The 17,622-nt window shown below is 37.7% G+C and overlaps 1 non-coding gene across 1 annotated transcript; it reads left to right on the top strand.

The window, feature by feature from the left end:
* Positions 1–15,094: 15,094 nt before the first annotated feature.
* LOC112753179 (small nucleolar RNA R71) lies at positions 15,095–15,200 on the top strand. Its single transcript, XR_003177574.1, has one exon. It is a non-coding gene; the product is annotated as a small nucleolar RNA R71 (small nucleolar RNA).
* Positions 15,201–17,622: the final 2,422 nt, after the last annotated feature.

Raw genomic sequence — 17,622 nt, 5'->3', positions numbered from 1 at the left:
AGATGAAACTAAAGATGTAAATACAATAGTAAAAAGTTCTATTTATACTAAACTAGTTACTAGGGTTTACAGAAATGAGTAAATGATGCAGAAATCCACTTTCGGGGCCCACTTGGTGTGTGCTTGGGCTGAGCTTGAAGTTTACACGTGGAGAGGTCATTCTTGGAGTTGAAAGCCAATTTGTAACGTGTTTCTGGCGTTGAACTCCACTTTGCAACTTGTTTCTGGCGCTGAACGCCAGACTGCAACATGGAACTAGCGTTCAACGCCAGTTTGTGTCATCTAAACTCGGGCAAAGTATAGACTATTATATATTGCTGAAAAGTCCTGGATGTGTACGTTCTAACGCAATTGGAGGCGTACCATTTGGAGTTCTGTAGCTCTAGAAAATCCACTTTGAGTGTAGGGAGGTCAGAATCCAACAGCATCTGCAGTCCTTCTTCAACCTCTGAATCTGATTTTTGCTCAGGTCCCTCAATTTCAGCCAGAAAATACCTGAAATCACAGAAAAATACACAAAATTATAGTAAAGTCCAGAAATGTGATTTTTAATTAAAAATTAATAAAAATATACTAAAAACTAACTAAATCATACTGAAAACTATGTAAAAACAATGCCAAAAAGTGTATAAATTATCCACTCATCACAACACCAAACTTAAATTGTTGCTTGTCCCCAAGCAACTGAAAATCAAATAGGATAAAAAGAAGAGAATATACTATAAATTCCAAAATATCAATGAAACATAGCTCCAATCAGATGTGCGGGACTTGTAGCTTTTTGCCTCTTGAATAGTTTTGGCATCTCGCTTTATCCATTGAAGAAGTTCAGAATGATTGGCATCTATAGGAACTTAGAATTCATATAGTGTTATTGATTCTCGTAGTTCATTATGTTGATTCTTGAACACAGCTACTTTATGAGTCTTGGCCGTGGCCCTAAGCACTTTGTTTTCCAGTATTACCACCGGATACATAAATGCCACAGACACATAACTGGGTGAACCTTTTCAGATTGTGACTCAACTTTGCTAAAGACCCCAATTAGAGGTGTCCAGGGTTCTTAAGCACACTCTTCTTTTGCTTTGGACCTTGACTTTAACCACTCAGTCTCAAGTTTTCACTTGACACCTTCACGCCACAAGCACATGGTTAGGGACAGCTTGGTTTAGCCGCTTAGGCCAAGATTTTATTCCTTTAGGCCCTTCTATCCACTGATGCTCAAAGCCTTGGATCCTTTTTATTACCCTTGCCTTTTGGTTTTAAGGGTTACTGGCTTTTTGCTCTTGCCTCTTGGTTTTAAGAGCTTTTGGCTTTTTCTGCTTGCTTTTTTTCTTTTTTTTTTTATTTTTTTCGCAAGCTTTCTGTATTCACTGCTTTTTCTTGTTTCAAGAATCATTTTTATGATTTTTCAGATTATCAAATAATATTTCTCCTATTCATCATTCTTTCAAGAGCCAACATATTTAACATTCTTAAACAACAACTTCAAAAGACATATGCACTGTTCAAGCATTCATTCAGAAAACAAGAAGTATTGTCACCACATCAAAATAATTAAACTAGTTTCAAGGATGAATTCGAAACCATGTACTTCTTGTTCTTTTGTAATTAAAATATTTTTCATTCAAGAGAGGTGATGGATTCATAGGACATTTATAACTTTAAGGCATAGACACTTAAATACTAGTGATCATGAAGACAAAAACATAAACAAACAGGAAAATAAATAAACAAGGAGATTAAGGAATGAGTCCACCTTAGTGAGGGTGGCGTCTTCCTCTTCTTGAAGAACCAATGGTGCTTTTGAGCTCCTCTATGTCTCTTCCTTGTCTTTCTTGCTCCTCCCTCATAACTCTTTGATGTTCCACCCTTAATTGTCCCATGTTGGAACTTAATTCACCTAGGGAAGTGTTGATTTGTTCCCAATAGTTTTGTGGAGGAAAGTGCATCCCTTGAAGCATCTTAGGGATTTCATGGAGAGGAATTTCCTCATGCTCATGTTGAGGTCCATGCTCTCTTGTTTGCTCCATCTTTTTCTTAGTGATGGGTTTATCCTCTTCAATGAGGATGTCTCCCTCTATGTCAATTTCAGCCGAATTGCAGAGGTGGCAAATGAGGTGAGGAAAGGCTAACCTTGCCAAAGTGTAGGTCTTGTCAGCCACCTTGTAGAGTTCTTGAGGTATAATCTCATGAACTTCCACTTCCTCCCCAATCATGATACTATGGATCATGATGGCCCGGTCTATAGTAACTTCAGACCGGTTGCTAGTAGGAATGATTGAGTGTTGAATGAACTCCAACCATCCTCTAGCCACTGGTTTGAGGTCAAGCCTTCTTAGTTGAACCGGCTTGCCCCTTGAGTCAATTTTCCATTGAACTCCTTCTGCACATATGTCCACGAGGACTTGGTCCAACCTTTGATCAAAGTTGACTCTTCTAGTGTAGGGGCGTGCGTTCTCTTCCATCATTGGTAGGTCGAACGCCAACCTTATATTCTTCGGACTGAAATCTAAGTATTTTCCCCGAACCATGGTGAGCCAATTCTTTGGGTTCGGGTTCACACTTTGATCATGGTTCCTGGTAACCCATGCATTTGCATAGAACTCTTGAACCATTAAGATCCTGACTTGTTGAATGGGGTTGGTTAGAACTTCCCAACCTCTTCTTTGGATTTCAAGTCAGATCTCCGGATACTCATTCTTTTTGAGTTTGAAAGGAACCTCAGGGATTACTTTCTTCTTGGCCACAACTTCATAGAAGTGGTCTTGATGAACCTTAGAGATGAAACTTTCCATCTCTCATGACTAAGAGGTGGAAGCGATTGCCTTCCCTTTCCTCTTTCTAGAGGTTTTTCTGGCCTTAGGTGCCATAAATGGTTATGGAAGAACAAAAAGCAATGCTTTTACCACACCAAACTTAAAATGGTTGCTCGTCCTCGAGCAAAAGAAAAGAGAAAAAAGTAGAAGAAGAAGAAAAATGGAGAAGATGGAGGGAGAAGGTGGATTCGGCCAAGCGGAAGAAGAGAGGGTTGTGTTGTGTGAAGATGAAGAAGGAATGAGGGGTTTATATAGGAGTGGGGAGGGGTTAGGTTTCGGCCATTTAGGGTTAGGTTTGGGAGGGAAATTATTTTGAATTTGAAGGTAGGTGGGGTTTATGGGGAAGAGAAGATAGATGTGAGTGGTGACGGGGTGATGGGAAAGAGTGATTGAAGTGATTGGTGAGGGGTATTTGGGAAAGAGAGTTATGGAAAGGTGTGAAGAGGAGAAAAGAAGTAGGTGGGGATCCTGTGGGGTCCACAGATCCTGAGGTGTTTGAGGATTTCTCATCCCTGCACCTTTTAGACGTGTAAAACGCCCCATATATGCAATCCTGGCGTTTAACGCCAGATTGCAGCATGTTTCTGGCGTTAAACGCCACTTTCATGCTTGTTTTGGGCATTCAACGCCAGTCTGCAGCATGTTTCTAGCATTGAACGCCAGTATGGTGCATGTTTCTGGCGTTAAACGCCAGTTTGATGCTTGTTTCTGGCATTTAATGCCAGCTTTCCTCTGGGTGCAATCCTGGCATTTAAACGCCAGACTGCTGCTTGTTTCTGGCGTTTAACGCCAGTTTCATGCTTTGTTCTGGCGTTAAACGCCAGCCAGATGTTCCTTAGTGGCGTTTAAACGCCAGTATGCCCTTCCTCCAGGGTGTTCTGTTTTCAGTGCTGTTTTCCATTCTGTTTTCGATTTTTCAGTAGTTTTTGTGACTCCACATGATCATCAACCTAATAAAACATGAAATAACAAAGAGAAAATAAAATAAAAATGATTAAATAACATTGGGTTGCCTCCCAACAAGCGCTTCTTTAATGTCAATAGCTTGACAGTGAGCTCTCATGGAGCCTCACAGATAATCAGAGCAAGGTTGGGACCTCCCAACACCAAACTTAGAGTTTGAATGTGGGGGTTCAACACCAAACTTAGAGTTTGGTTGTGGCCTCCCAACACCAAACTTAGAGTTTGACTGTGGGGGCTTTGGTTGACTCTGCATTGAGAGAAGCTTTTCATGCTTCCTCTCCATGGTTACAGAAGGAGATCCTTGAGTTTGAAACACAAGGTTGTCCTCATTTAGTTGAAGGACCAACTCTCCTCTGTCCACATCAATCACAACTCTTGCTGTGGCTAGGAATGGTCTTCCAAGGATGATGGATTCATCCTCATCCTTCCCAGTGTCTAGGATTATGAAATCAGCAGGGATGTAAAGGCCTTCAACCTTTACTAACACGTCCTCTTGAGTTGTCTGCCATCTAAGGTATTAGATATCCAAGAGATATCCATTCAATCTAAGGTAGAGCGGAAGTGGTTGTCAGGCACGTGTTTATAAGTTGAGAATGATGATGACTGTCACGATCATCACATCCATCATATTGAAGTGCGAATGAATATCTTAGAAGCAGAATAAGTTGAATTGAATAGAAAAACAGTAGTACTTTGCATTAATCTTTGAGGAACAGCAGAGCTCCACACCTTAATCTATGGTATGTAGCAACTCTACCATTGAAAATACATAAGTGATAAGGTCCAGGCATGGCCGAATGGCCAGCCCCCAAACGTGATCTAAAGATGAAACTAAAGATGTAAATACAATAGTAAAAAGTCCTATTTATACTAAACTAGTTACTAGGGTTTACAGAAATGAGTAAATGATGCAGAAATCTACTTCCAGGGCCCACTTGGTGCGTGCTTGGGCTGAGCTTGAAGTTTACACATGGAGAGGTCATTCTTGGAGTTGAACGCCAGTTTGTAACGTGTTTCTGGCGTTTAACTCCACTTTGCACCTTGTTTCTGGCGCTGAATGCCAGATTGCAACATGGAACTGGTGTTCAACGCCAGTTTTCGTCATCTAAACTTGGGCAAAGTATAGACTATTATATATTGCTGGAAATCCCTGGATGTCTACTTTCCAACGCAATTGGAAGCGCGCCATTTGGAGTTTTGTAGCTCCAGAAAATCCACTTTGAGTGCAGGGAGGTCAGAATCCAACAGCATCTGCAGTCCTTCTTCAACCTCTGAATCTGATTTTTGCTCAGATCCCTCAATTTCAGCCAGAAAATACCTGAAATCACAGAAAAACACACAAACTCATAGTAAAGTCCAGAAATGTGATTTTTAATTAAAAACTAAAAAAAATATACTAAAAACTAACTAAATCATACTGAAAACTATGTAAAAACAATGCCAAAAAGCGTATAAATTATCCGCTCATCAAGCATCTGCAGTCCTTTTTCAGCATCTGAATAAGATTTTTGCTCATGTCCCTCAATTTCAGCCAGAAAATACCTGAAATCACAGAAAAACACACAAACTCATAGTAAAGTCCAGAAATATGATTTTTATTTAAAAACTAATAAAAATATAATAAAAACTAACTAAAACATACTAAAAACTACCTAAAAACAATGCCAAAAAGCGTATAAATTATCCGCTCATCACTTGCCCTATGGCTGATGATATCATCTGCCGGTTATATAGCTAACCTGACATGTCCTGATAGCTATCCTTGGATAGAAACACCCATCGTGGAGCAAGTGGGTATGAGCTACAACACCCTTGTTACTACCCGCTTAACCCAAAGCAAGTGGAGTAACCACTACTACTGCTACTACCCAGGCAAGTGTTTACAATCACTGACTTGGAACAAGTTGGACAAACCACAATCCTTGCTACTGCCCAGGTATCTCAATAAAAAAATTCATTCAATCTCAAGTTAATCATCAATCATAATTCACCACTTCAGAAGCTTTCTTCACTTCCAAGTTAACACTCCCTCAAGGCTCTCCTCTTTCATCAAGATTAAAACTAGGTATTAGGGTCTTAGAGAGTAAAATAGAGGTTTATAGTTTTGAGATCATGTTTAAATCATAAAAATGCAGTATTTTTGAAAACAGGATCCCGCGTACGCGACTATTGTTCACATACGCGAGCCCCATGGATAGAGGAGAAGTCCTGCGTCGCGTGCCACTCGCTCGCGTACGCAAGCTTGGAAAATCCCTTCTCGCGTATGCACACATATGCCCACACACGTGAGACGTCTAGATAGAACAAACGTCTGTGTTGCGTACGTGTGTCGCGTACACTTGCCCCTCAGGAATGGTAAAAAGTTGTTTAAGTTCTGCAAAAAATACCTTTACACACCAAACTTCTGACGAGCATAACATTTTGTTAAAAATTATTTTTACTCCATTTATCAAATGGTGTAAGCTTCACAGACCCAATTTTTATTTAAGATAAGTTTGAAAAAGTTTGGAGGTCCGGAAGCCAAGTTATAGCCCGCCGAAGTTCAGTAAAAAAATCAAGTGTATATAAAGAATTGCCAAACCTCTATTTTACCAAACTTCCTATACCAAACCAACATTTTATACCTCAAAATAACTCCAAATGCATCCAACACAGCTCCACATCCTGTCCATATCTTTCACAACCTACCATACCTCAATTTGGGCAACTTTATTCCAACAGTTCTCAAATAATACAAACACAATTTATCAATTATCAACATTCACAATTTCACACTCATTATTCTCATCAATCATCATCAAAATTATTATTCATCAATCACTACAAGAAAAACACCAATTCAGGTACATTTGAAAAGTGTAGCCAAAAGTGAAAAAAAATGATTCCTTAGGCTACAGTTACGCTTTTTGGGCTACGACTACGCTTTTTGGGGTGATTCCTATTCAGCCGTTGCCTATTCTCAAAGGCTACGCTTTTCTGTACCGAAGGCTATGCTTTTGGCATTTGGGAATAGGATTCGATTTTCAAGTGATGCTGTCCAGGACCAAAGGTTACGCTTTTCGGCTTCCATTTTTACCAGAATATGCTACGCTTTTCAGCGCTACTGCATCACCTGTAAAACGTAGCCACATTGTATACCACGGCTACCGTTTATAAGTGTAGCCTTAAGTCCACTTTTTTTTTGTATACCATAGCTACTGTATATAAGTGTAGCATTAGGTCCCTTATTGTTTTTTTTTCTATATATATATATATATATATAATTTTTTTCTAAAACCTAATATTTAGTAATATAATTATATATATAATCCTATTTTTTTAATTAAATTAGTGAAATATTATAAAATAAAAATAAATACATAATAATACTATGTAATATTCTTTAAATAATAAAAATTATCCTTAAACAAGATTTAGGTTGCCATAATAAATTAGCAAACATAAAATCTTCTATTTGGGAATAATAAAAATTATTTCTCTAAAAATAAAATTTATTTCTCTAAAAATAAATTACTTCAAACATAAGATCTTCTATTTGGGAATAATACAAATTAGCAGCCATCATTCTAGCTAGTAAACAAACATCCCTTGTCACTTCAGGAGTCACTCTCTGATTATCCGCTCATTTATCCCTATGTTCTTCATTTATCGTGGAAGTAGCTCATTCCTACTCTCATCTCATCTTGTGGTGTTGGAGGAGTTCTCCTGATTTTGTCCGTTCGAAATGTAGCTTGAATCTTCACAAACAAAAGTTACATAAGAAGCTGATCAGCTTCTAGAAGTGATTCCAAACCAGCTAACATGCTCTTATCCATGATTCAACGAGGGATTTTAGAGAAGAAAATCAAACCCAAGGAACAAAATTGAAACCAGTTAACTAATAATAATATAGGATGAAACTAAAGACCAAAAAAAAATAGAAAGCAAACAAAACTTAACTAAAGATAAAGCAGAAATTTATGCAGAAGATGAAGCTAAAGACCTTGTAGTTCTTCTGGGAATTTGTGCAGCTTCCTCTGAATTCATGTTTCCTCTGATAAAATCAACAATATAATCATCAATTTGGAATCAAAAGTGATCAGAAGCACTAATAAAAATTAAATAAGCAAGAGTGATCAGAAGCACTAATAATGTGCCTTATAATAAAAAATAATATGCATAATAAACTAAATTCATTAATGAAACCAGTAAGAGTGATCAGAAGCACTAATGAAGCAGAGCAGTTTTTTTAAGTTAGAATATTGAATTTAAAAATACCATGTTAAAAAGACTACTCTAACCACCACATTTAGAATGAATTAGCTCAAAAAAGTATCCTGAAACGACTAAAACGGATCATGATGGGACACCACATTTAGTATGTAATTTCTCATTGTGTAACTGAATGCATTCCTTTATTTAAACCTAGGAATTCTAATGATGTGCCATCTTCCAATCTAATTGGTTATTACCATAGTTGACAAATTGCAATGAGCCACGAAAATACTACAGCATATATAATCCACATGCAACAAAAATAATTAATATGAAATCAGTAAACTACTCCAGACAAATGAATAATAGTCCCCATTAGTACTTGATTTTTGTTTATTAGAACATTACCATTTACCACTACAAAGTAAACTGTGCTGATTAAGAAAGCAACAATCATTCACATACAAATCCAAGAATCAAGCAGCTGACTGGTCAATAAATACATTATGTAGCCTAACTTATTTGAGAATAAGCATACTCAATGGAAAGGTTTCTGCCATTTAATCACCAAATACAGCTAAAATCAATATCTAGCTATTCTAACCCTTACCTCTTTGTTGATCAAATACACAAGGCTTGTCACTGTTTTTCTCTTGAGCCCAAACCTTAACCGTTCCAAGAACCAGAATTTTAGTTACATTTCACAAGGCTATTCGACAAAATTAAACACAGAAGAGAAAAAATCACCCACCTCTCTTTGCTTGTGGTGGTAGTTGTGTTAACAGAAATTGAATAAACTGAAAAAATAGAGCAAGAGAATTATCAGAATTTTGAATTAGAGGAGAAAAGAAAGAAGATGAAGTCGCTGTCCTTACCTAGCAAAGAAACTCGAAGAACAGTTGGGTGAGTGGAACGTAGCTCCCTCTTAAGCTTCAGTCAGCTCCCTCCTTGGCCATCATTCTCTTTCTCTTGGTGCTATGGTTGATGAAGAGCCAAAAACTTGAAGAACACTCCTGTTTTTGCTCCCTGGTGCTTTGGCTATTCCTCTGTTCCTTGCCCTCTCTCTACTATCTATGAATTCATGAGGGAGACAGACAGAGACACAATGTTATGTTATGATTTGTGAATTCATGAAATAAGTATAATTTAGCAAATTAAGTCAAGTCACAGGGGGCATTATTGCAATTACATCCAAAACTTTCATCATTTCACCTCTATACCTCTGCCATAATTAAACTAAATGCCCTTGATTTTAACTCCTCTTTTGTACTCATCTGAAACCCCCAAATTCTACACCCTTTTTATTATTACCAAAAACCACTCTTCCATCCATTGACTAATGCCAAAATAAGAGGACCAAAAGCCACCATTTTACACTCATCTCTAAAGTGGTTATTATTGGTACCACGGAAAAAGAATTCAAATCCACCATAATGTTTTAACAGCTTTCACTACCTAATTCCCATCTCAATTTAGAGCAATAAATTATGCATTGAAAATACTCAGATATTAATTATACAGGTATGTAACCCTTCCATTTTTGTGTATTAGTATCTGTGGAACTAGTTACATGATTCTCTTAATTAGCTATTGGTGCGGTATTTACAACCACACTTACTTACCGGTAAGTGCACCGGGTCGTACCAAGTAATACCTTACGTGAGTAAGAGTCGATCCCACGAGGGTTGATGGACTAAGCAACAATAGTGTTTGATAGGCTTAGTTAGACAAACAAAAATTGGTGTTGAGATGCAATATAAAAGACATTAAACAATATAAAAAATATTGAAGAAAAGCAAGTAAATACTTTGGAAAAAATATGGAGAAGATAGATAAGGTTTTAGAGTTATCTTATTTTTTGGATTGACTTTTCTTATTAACTATTTTAATCATGCAAGATTTAATTCATGGCAAATTAATTGTGACTAGACCCTAATTCCTTAGACCTTCCTAGTCTCCTCTAAAATTCATCAACTGCCAATTCCTTGGTCAATTGATTCCAATTAGAGGGTGATGATCAAATTCCAGCTTATATGCCACAAGAATCGTAATTATCCAAAAATAAGGGAATTATATGTCACGTATCCTGTTAAGTCCAAACAATTAAAAATTCCGGATAATATGTTTTCAAGCTATTGTTCAAGTAAAGAGCTTTTCCAAGTTTTAAAAGAACTCAAATAGAACATGGGTCATACTTTTGTTCCACCCAAATTCATAAAATAAAGAACAAAAACAATTATTGAAATATAAATCAAAACATGAATTAAAATAGAAAAACAATATTATCAATCCATACAATAGACAGAGCTCCTAACCTTAACAGTGGAGGATTAGTTGCTCATGGAATATGGAATGTAAATTTGTATGGAATAATGTTGTGGAATGTTGTGCTGGAACCACCCTATTGGGATTCCTTTTATAACTAATCCTAATAATTTAAAAATCAAATTTCTAAAATTAAAATTAAAATAATATCTTTTCCTAAAATAAGATTTGAATTTAAATTCGAGTTAATTAACAAGTCTTCAGCTGATGGGTGGGACCACTTGATTTGTCCATTCTACAGCTTCTAATCTGTGATTTCTGGGCTAAGAACTGGGTCAAAACAGCCCAGAAATCGCCCCCAGCGTTTTTCTACATTTTCTGCACGTGGCGCATGTGACGCGTCCGCGTCTTCCACGCGTTCGCGTCATTTGTGCAGATTCTAGTCCACGCGTTCGCGTTAGGCACGCGATCGCGCCATTGCGATTTCCTCTATTCCGCGCGGTCGCGTTAGCCATGCGTCCGCGTCGGTATTCGCTGATCATCTCCTTGGCTTCTTCTCTTTCTCTGCAGAAACTTCATCAAAACCATCCGAATGCTACCTTAAATAGATAAAATTGCACAAAACTCAAAATAGCATCCATAGTGGCTAAAATATAATTAATTCTTAATTAAATTCAACAATTTAGGTGCAAATTCACTAGGAAAATATAGGAAAGATGCTCACGCATCACAACACCAAACTTAAACTGTTGCTTGTCCTCAAGCAACCAAAACTAATATAAGCTTAGGATGTGAATTTGCATGAGAATGAGAGTTCGATTAAGGTCATGTCTCTTCTTATAGTGGGGTTTACAACTACAATCCTGAATAGTTTTGGCATCTCACTTTATCCTTTGAAGTTCAGAATGATTGGCATCCCTAGGAACTCAGAATTCAGATAGTGTATTGATTCCCCTAGTTCAGTATGTTGATTTTTGAATATAGCTACTTTATGAGTCTTGGCCGTGACCCTAAGCACTTTGTTTTCCAGTATTACCACCGGATACATAAATGCCACAGACACATAACTGGGTGAACCTTTTCAGATTGTGACTCAGTTTTGTTAGAGTCCCCAGTTAGAGTTGCCCAGAGCTCTTAAGCACACTCTTTTTGCTTTGGACCACGACTTTAACCGCTCAGTCTCAAGCTTTTCACTTGACACCTTCACGCCACAAGCACATGGTTAGGGACAGCTTGATTTAGCCGCTTAGGCCAGGATTTTATTCCTTTGGGCCCTCCTATCCATTAATGCTCAAAAGCCTTGGATCCTTTTTACCCTTTGCCTTTTTGTTTAAAAGGTTATTGACTTTTTCTGCTTTTTTTTTTCCGCAAGCTTCATGTTTTTCACTGCTTTTTCTTGCTTCAAGAATCAATTTTATGATTTTTCAGTTTATCAATAACATTTCTCTTTTTCATCATTCTTTCAAGAGCCAACAATTTTAACATTCCTAAACTTCACTATCAAAATTATGCACTGTTTATGTCATGCATTCAGAATCACAGGAAATACCACCACATTTAAGTAAATAAGACTATTCTTCAATATTTACTCAATTTCTCATGCAATAATATCACTTCTGTATTTTTTTTATTTGAATTCAAGCTTAGTAAGTAATACATGAGACATCTTTTCAGAATTAAGGCAAGTAAGAGAAAACTAAACTAGTCCTAGGATTCTAACTAATAAAGGATCATGCAACAAACATAAAAAAATAGCAGAAAATCGGAACATAACATAAAAAAGAGGGGTCGAATAAAAAATGAAAGGAACTCAACCACCTTAATTATCCTAGCGGTAGCTTTATTCTTCAGGTTGTGCTCCTTCACGAAGATGATTCGCCTCCCTTTTGTACTAGAAAACCTATAAGCGCATGCGTCAACACCAAACTTAAAGGTTTGCTTGTCCTCAAGCAAAGAGGAACTGAAAATAGAAGAGACAAATATTAAAATGAAAGAAAAAATAAAAGGATAAGAGAATAAGAGAGAATTAGGATTGGAAGAGAGAAAGAAAGAAAACTGGGTGGCGCAAGCGACGAGTTCGCGTCAATAACGCGATCGCGTACGTCGCGCATTCTTCATAATGACGCGATAGCATCAGGCACGCGTCCGCGTGGATAACCATGTATGCAAATGACGCGGACGCGTTGGGCACGCGTTCACGTGACCAAATTTGTGCTTTTAGCATACATCTTGCCTCAAGCCAGCACAACTCTCTGCCCAGACACCTTTTACGTCGATTCTTCATGTCACGCATCCGCGTCGATGACGCGGTCGCGTGAAATGTCAAAAATCATGAATGACGCGGTCGCGTGAGCCATGCATCCGCGTGGGCTTGTTTGTGCTAGAGGCATTATTCTTGCGCCACTCCCGCGCAACTCTCTGTTCAAATATATTTTTCACGCACACATGATTGACGCGTTCGCATCAATGACGCGATCGCGTCGTGTGCCTCTCTCTCTCTCTCTCTCTTTTTTTGACATATAGCTTGAGGTGTTTGGTTCCTGGAAGAACATAGCTGCATGATCAGAAAATTAGTAAGAACTTAATAAAAATAAAATAAAATAACTAAGAAAATGACTACTAGGAAAAATATCTAAGGATACGAAATTATCGGGTTGCCTCCCGACAAGCGCTTCTTTATCGTCACTAGCTTGACGGTCAGCTCCTCTAAGGAGGAGGATCATAGGGGCTCAGCTCTTCACCCCTTACTTTGAACTTCTTTCCTGTGTCTCCATAACGTAACTCAATATGCTCTAGAGAGAGGATTCTGATTACTGTATAAACCCATGCTGGATTGCTGGTCAACACCACCTTCATTCCTGGAGAGAAACCTTCAGTGGGGATCTTTTTGTTTCTCCATCCTCTGGGTATTTTTTTTCTTTTTGGGGACCTCCTCCTTGGTGGATGATGCAGTTCCAACACCAAACTTAGGTTTGATGTCAGGCGGAATTTTATCGGTTGTCACCACAGGAGGTTTGAGTTGTAAATTCTGCTGTGCATCATCAGGGGGTTCTTGAAGGTCTGGATGAATAAGCTCAGCCTGCATGCACCTCTCTTCTTCACCTGTTGAATGTACATCTTTGAAGACATGAAAGACCAGTTGCTCATTATGCACTCTAAGCACTAATTCACCCACTTCTACATCAATCAGAGCTCTTCCAGTGGCTAGGAATGGTCTTCCTAGAATTATAGAGGCATTCTCATCCTCCCCTGTGTCAAGAATCACAAAGTCTACTGGGAGGAAGAACTTACCCACTTTAACCAAGATATTTTCCACTAATCCGTATGCAGGCTTCATAGATTTGTCTGCCATCTGTAATGCTATCTTTGTGGGTTGTGCCTCTTAGATCTGCAGCTTCTTCATCACAGACAAGGGCATTAAATTGATGCTTGCCCCCAGATCATATAACGCTTTCTCAAAGGTTGTGCTCCCGATGGTGCATGGAATTTGAAAGCTCCGTGGATCTGGCATTTTCTTTGGTAAGTTATTCTGAATGATGACACTGCATTCTTTAGTCAGGACCACTGTCTCATCTCCCTTTAAAGGCATCTTCTTTGACAACAGCTCCTTCATGAACTTGGCATAGAGAGGCATTTGTTCCAAAACCTCAGCAAAAGGAATATTTATTTCCAGCTTTTTGAAGACTTCCAAGAACTTTGAAAACTATTTGTCCTTGGTCTCCTTTTGAAGTCTCTGAGGATATGGCATTTTGGGCTTGTACTCAGGAGCCTTTGGCAATGTAGGATAAGTGTCAAGGGAGTCTGGGAATGGGTTGTCTGCATGCTTTGGAGGGGTGTGCTCCACTTCTCCCTTCTTCTCCTCTGGAGCTTCCTTTTCAACTAGCTCTTCATTGGCCTTGGTCTCAGAGCCAGCTACTTTACCACTTCTCAATTGAATAGCCTTGCAATCTTCTCCTGGGTTCACCACTGTATCCTCTTGAAATGTACTTGCAGACCTCTCAAGTATTTGCTTGCTCAGTTGGCCCACTAGCACCTCTAAGTTTCTAATAGAGGCTCTGGTTTCCTGTATAACTTGTGCTTCCGTACTTGCCACTTGTTCACTTATTACGGTGATAGCCTTGCATTCCTCTCTTGGATTTGGAATTGTGTTACCAGGAAGGCTATTAGTGATCCTCTGATCAATTTCATTAACCTTTGTGGCTAATTGACCCATTTGAATCTCCAGGTTCTTGATGGATGCTCTGGTTTCCTGTCTAAAACCTGTCAATATTGCTTCCAAATCATTGTTCTGCTGGAAACCGCCCTGAGAACTATTGTTGAAGTTCTGAGGTCTCTGAGGTTGGTCCCTCCACCCAAAGTTTGGGTGATTTCTCCATCCTTGGTTGTATGTCTTAGAATATGGATCATTGTTGGGATTCCTAGGGCCACTCCCCATGTAATTCACCTGTTCAGAAGAGGGTTGAGCACAATCATAATTATTATTTTGCATAAAGTTACCTATCATGTCATAGGAGGTATCTTGGGGTGAATTTTGAGTGTTGATAGCTGAGACTTGCATGCCACCCATCTGTTGAGTAAGTAGATTTATCTGCTGAGATATAAACTTGTTCTGAGCAAGAAGAGCATTGACAGCTTCTACTTCCAACACACCTCTCTTTTGAGAGGTCTCAGAGTTCACAGGATTCCTATTAGATGAGTAGAGATATTGGTTGCTTGCAACTAATTCAATCAGCTCAATAGTCTCCTCTGGTGTCTTCTTCTTGTGTAATGAACCACCTACAGAAGTGTCTAAGCTCATCTTGGACATCTCACCCAAGCCTTCATAAAAGATATCCAGTTGGGTCCATTTGGAGAACGTGTCTGGAGGGCATTGCCTAGTCAATAGCTTGTATCTCTCCCAAGCTTCATAAAGAGTTTCACCCTCCTTTTGTCTGAAAGTCTGAACCTCCAACCTAAGCTTAGTCAGCTTTTTTGGTGGGAAAAATTTAGTGAGAAATTCAGTAACGACCTTTTCCCAAGTATTCAGACTCTCCTTTGGTTGAGAATCTAGCCATAGCTTTGCTTTATCCCTCAGAGCAAACGGGAAAAGCATGAGTTTGTACACCTCTGGGTTCACTCCATTTGTCTTCACAGTATCACATATCTGCAGAAAATCAGATATAAATTGATTTGGATCTTCGTGAGGAAGACCATGATACTGGCAATTTTGTTGCACTAAGATGACCAATTGTGGCTTCAACTCAAAGTTGTTTGCAGTTATAGGAGGCACCACAATGCTCTTTCCATAAAGATCTGCAGTAGGAGCAGAATAAGAGCCAAGCACTCTCCTTTGTTGATCATCCCCATTCGGATTTACCACATTGGCATTAGCATTATTATTTGCCATGGTGGATTCTGCAGCCTTGAAAAGTCTTGCTTGTTGTAAACGCCGCCTGAAAGTTCTTTCAGGTTCAGGATCAAAGTCTAAGAGATGTTCTTTGTCTCTATTCTTGCGCATACACAAGCAGAAAACAAGAAAAAATGGGACTCTCTACGTCAGAGTGCAGAGAAGTCCCTGTGAGGTAACCTGTGTAGAATAATAAAATAAAAATACTAAATAAATAAATAAAATAAAAATTCGAAAATTTAAAAGGAAAAATAAACAGAAAAATTAAAATAAAATTGACTGGGTAACACCAAAGTTAAATTCAGAAATAAAAACAATAAATTTTTAGTGCTATTTTATTTTATTTATTTAAATATATATTTTATTTATTTTATTTTATTTTTATTTTATTTTTATTTTTTTTATTTTTTAAAAAAAATTAAAGACCAAAAATAAAACAAAACTAATAGAATATATAAAAAAATAAATAAAAAGTAATGGAAGGAAATGGAAACAAAAAACGAAAATAAAATGAAAATAAAATAAAAATGGAATAAAATAATAAAATAAAAACGGACTAAAAAAATAAAACGAAACAGGGGGAAACGAAAAAAAAGAAAACAGCGGAAATTTTAAATTTTATTTATTTTTTTTTGAAAAAAATAATAAAATAATATTTAAATAAAATTAAAATTAAAATGCCTAATCTAAAAAATCAAACAACTAATAGTTGTTAATCACAGTCAATCCCCGACAACGGCGCCAAAAACTTGGTGCGGTATTTACAACCATACTTACTTGCCGGCAAGTGCACCAGGTCGTACCAAGTAATACCTTACATGAGTAAGAGTCGATCCCACGATGATTGATGGACTAAGCAACAATAGTGTTTGATAGGCTTAGTTAGACAAACAAAAATTGGTGTTGAGATGCAATATAAAAGACATTAAACAATATAAAAAATATTGAAGAAAAGCAAGGAAATATTTTGGAAAAAATATGGAGAAGATAGTTAAGGTTTTAGAGTTATCTTATTTTCTGGATTGACTTTTCTTATTAACTATTTTAATCATGCAAGATTTAATTCATGGCAAACTAATTGTGACTAGACCCTAATTCCTTAGACCTTCCTAGTCTCCTTTAAAATTCGTCAACTGCCAATTCCTTGGTCAATTAATTCCAATTAGAGGGTGATGATCAAATTCCAATTTATATGCCACAAGAATCCTAATTATCCAAAAATAAGGGGATTATATATCACGTATCCCGTTAAGTCCAAACAATTAAAAATTCAGGATAATATGTTTTCAAGCTGTTGTTCAAGTAAAGAGCTTTTCCAAGTTTTACAAGAAATCAAATAGAACATGGGTCATACTTCCGTTCCACCCAAATTCATAAAATAAAGAACGAAAACAATTATTGAAATATAAATCAAAACATGAATTAAAATAGAAAAATAATATTATCAATCCATACAATAGACAGAGCTCCTAACCTTAACAGTGGAGGATTAGTTGCTCATGGAATATAGAATGTAAATGTGTATGGAATAATTTTGTGGAATGTTGTGCTGGAACCACCCTATTGGGATCCCTTTTATAACTAATCCTAATAATTTAAAAATCAAATTTCTAAAATTAAAATTAAAATAATATCTTTTCCTAAAATAAGATTTGAATTTAAATTCGAATTAATTAACAAGTCTTCAGCTGATGGGTGAGACCACTTGATTTGTCCATTCTGCAGCTTCTAATCTGTGATTTCTGGGCTAAGAACTGGGTCAAAACAGCCCAAAAATCGCCCCCAGCGTTTTTCTACATTTTCTGCATGTGGCGCATGTGACGCGTCTGCGTCGTCCACGCGTTCGCGTCATTTGTGCAGATTCCAGTCCACGCGTTCGCGTTAGGCACGCGATCGCGTCGTTGCGATTTCCTCTATTCTGCGCGGTCGCGTGAGCCATGCATCCGCGTCGGTATTCGCTAGTCATCTCCTTGGCTTCTTCTCTTTCTCTGCAGA

The sequence above is a fragment of the Arachis hypogaea genome, chromosome 15 (genome assembly GCF_003086295.3).
Source record: "Arachis hypogaea cultivar Tifrunner chromosome 15, arahy.Tifrunner.gnm2.J5K5, whole genome shotgun sequence".
In the NCBI taxonomy this organism is placed as follows: domain Eukaryota; kingdom Viridiplantae; phylum Streptophyta; class Magnoliopsida; order Fabales; family Fabaceae; genus Arachis; species Arachis hypogaea.
The sequence above is the reverse complement of the archived record's forward strand: the minus strand, read 5'-3'. Positions and strand labels throughout refer to the sequence as shown.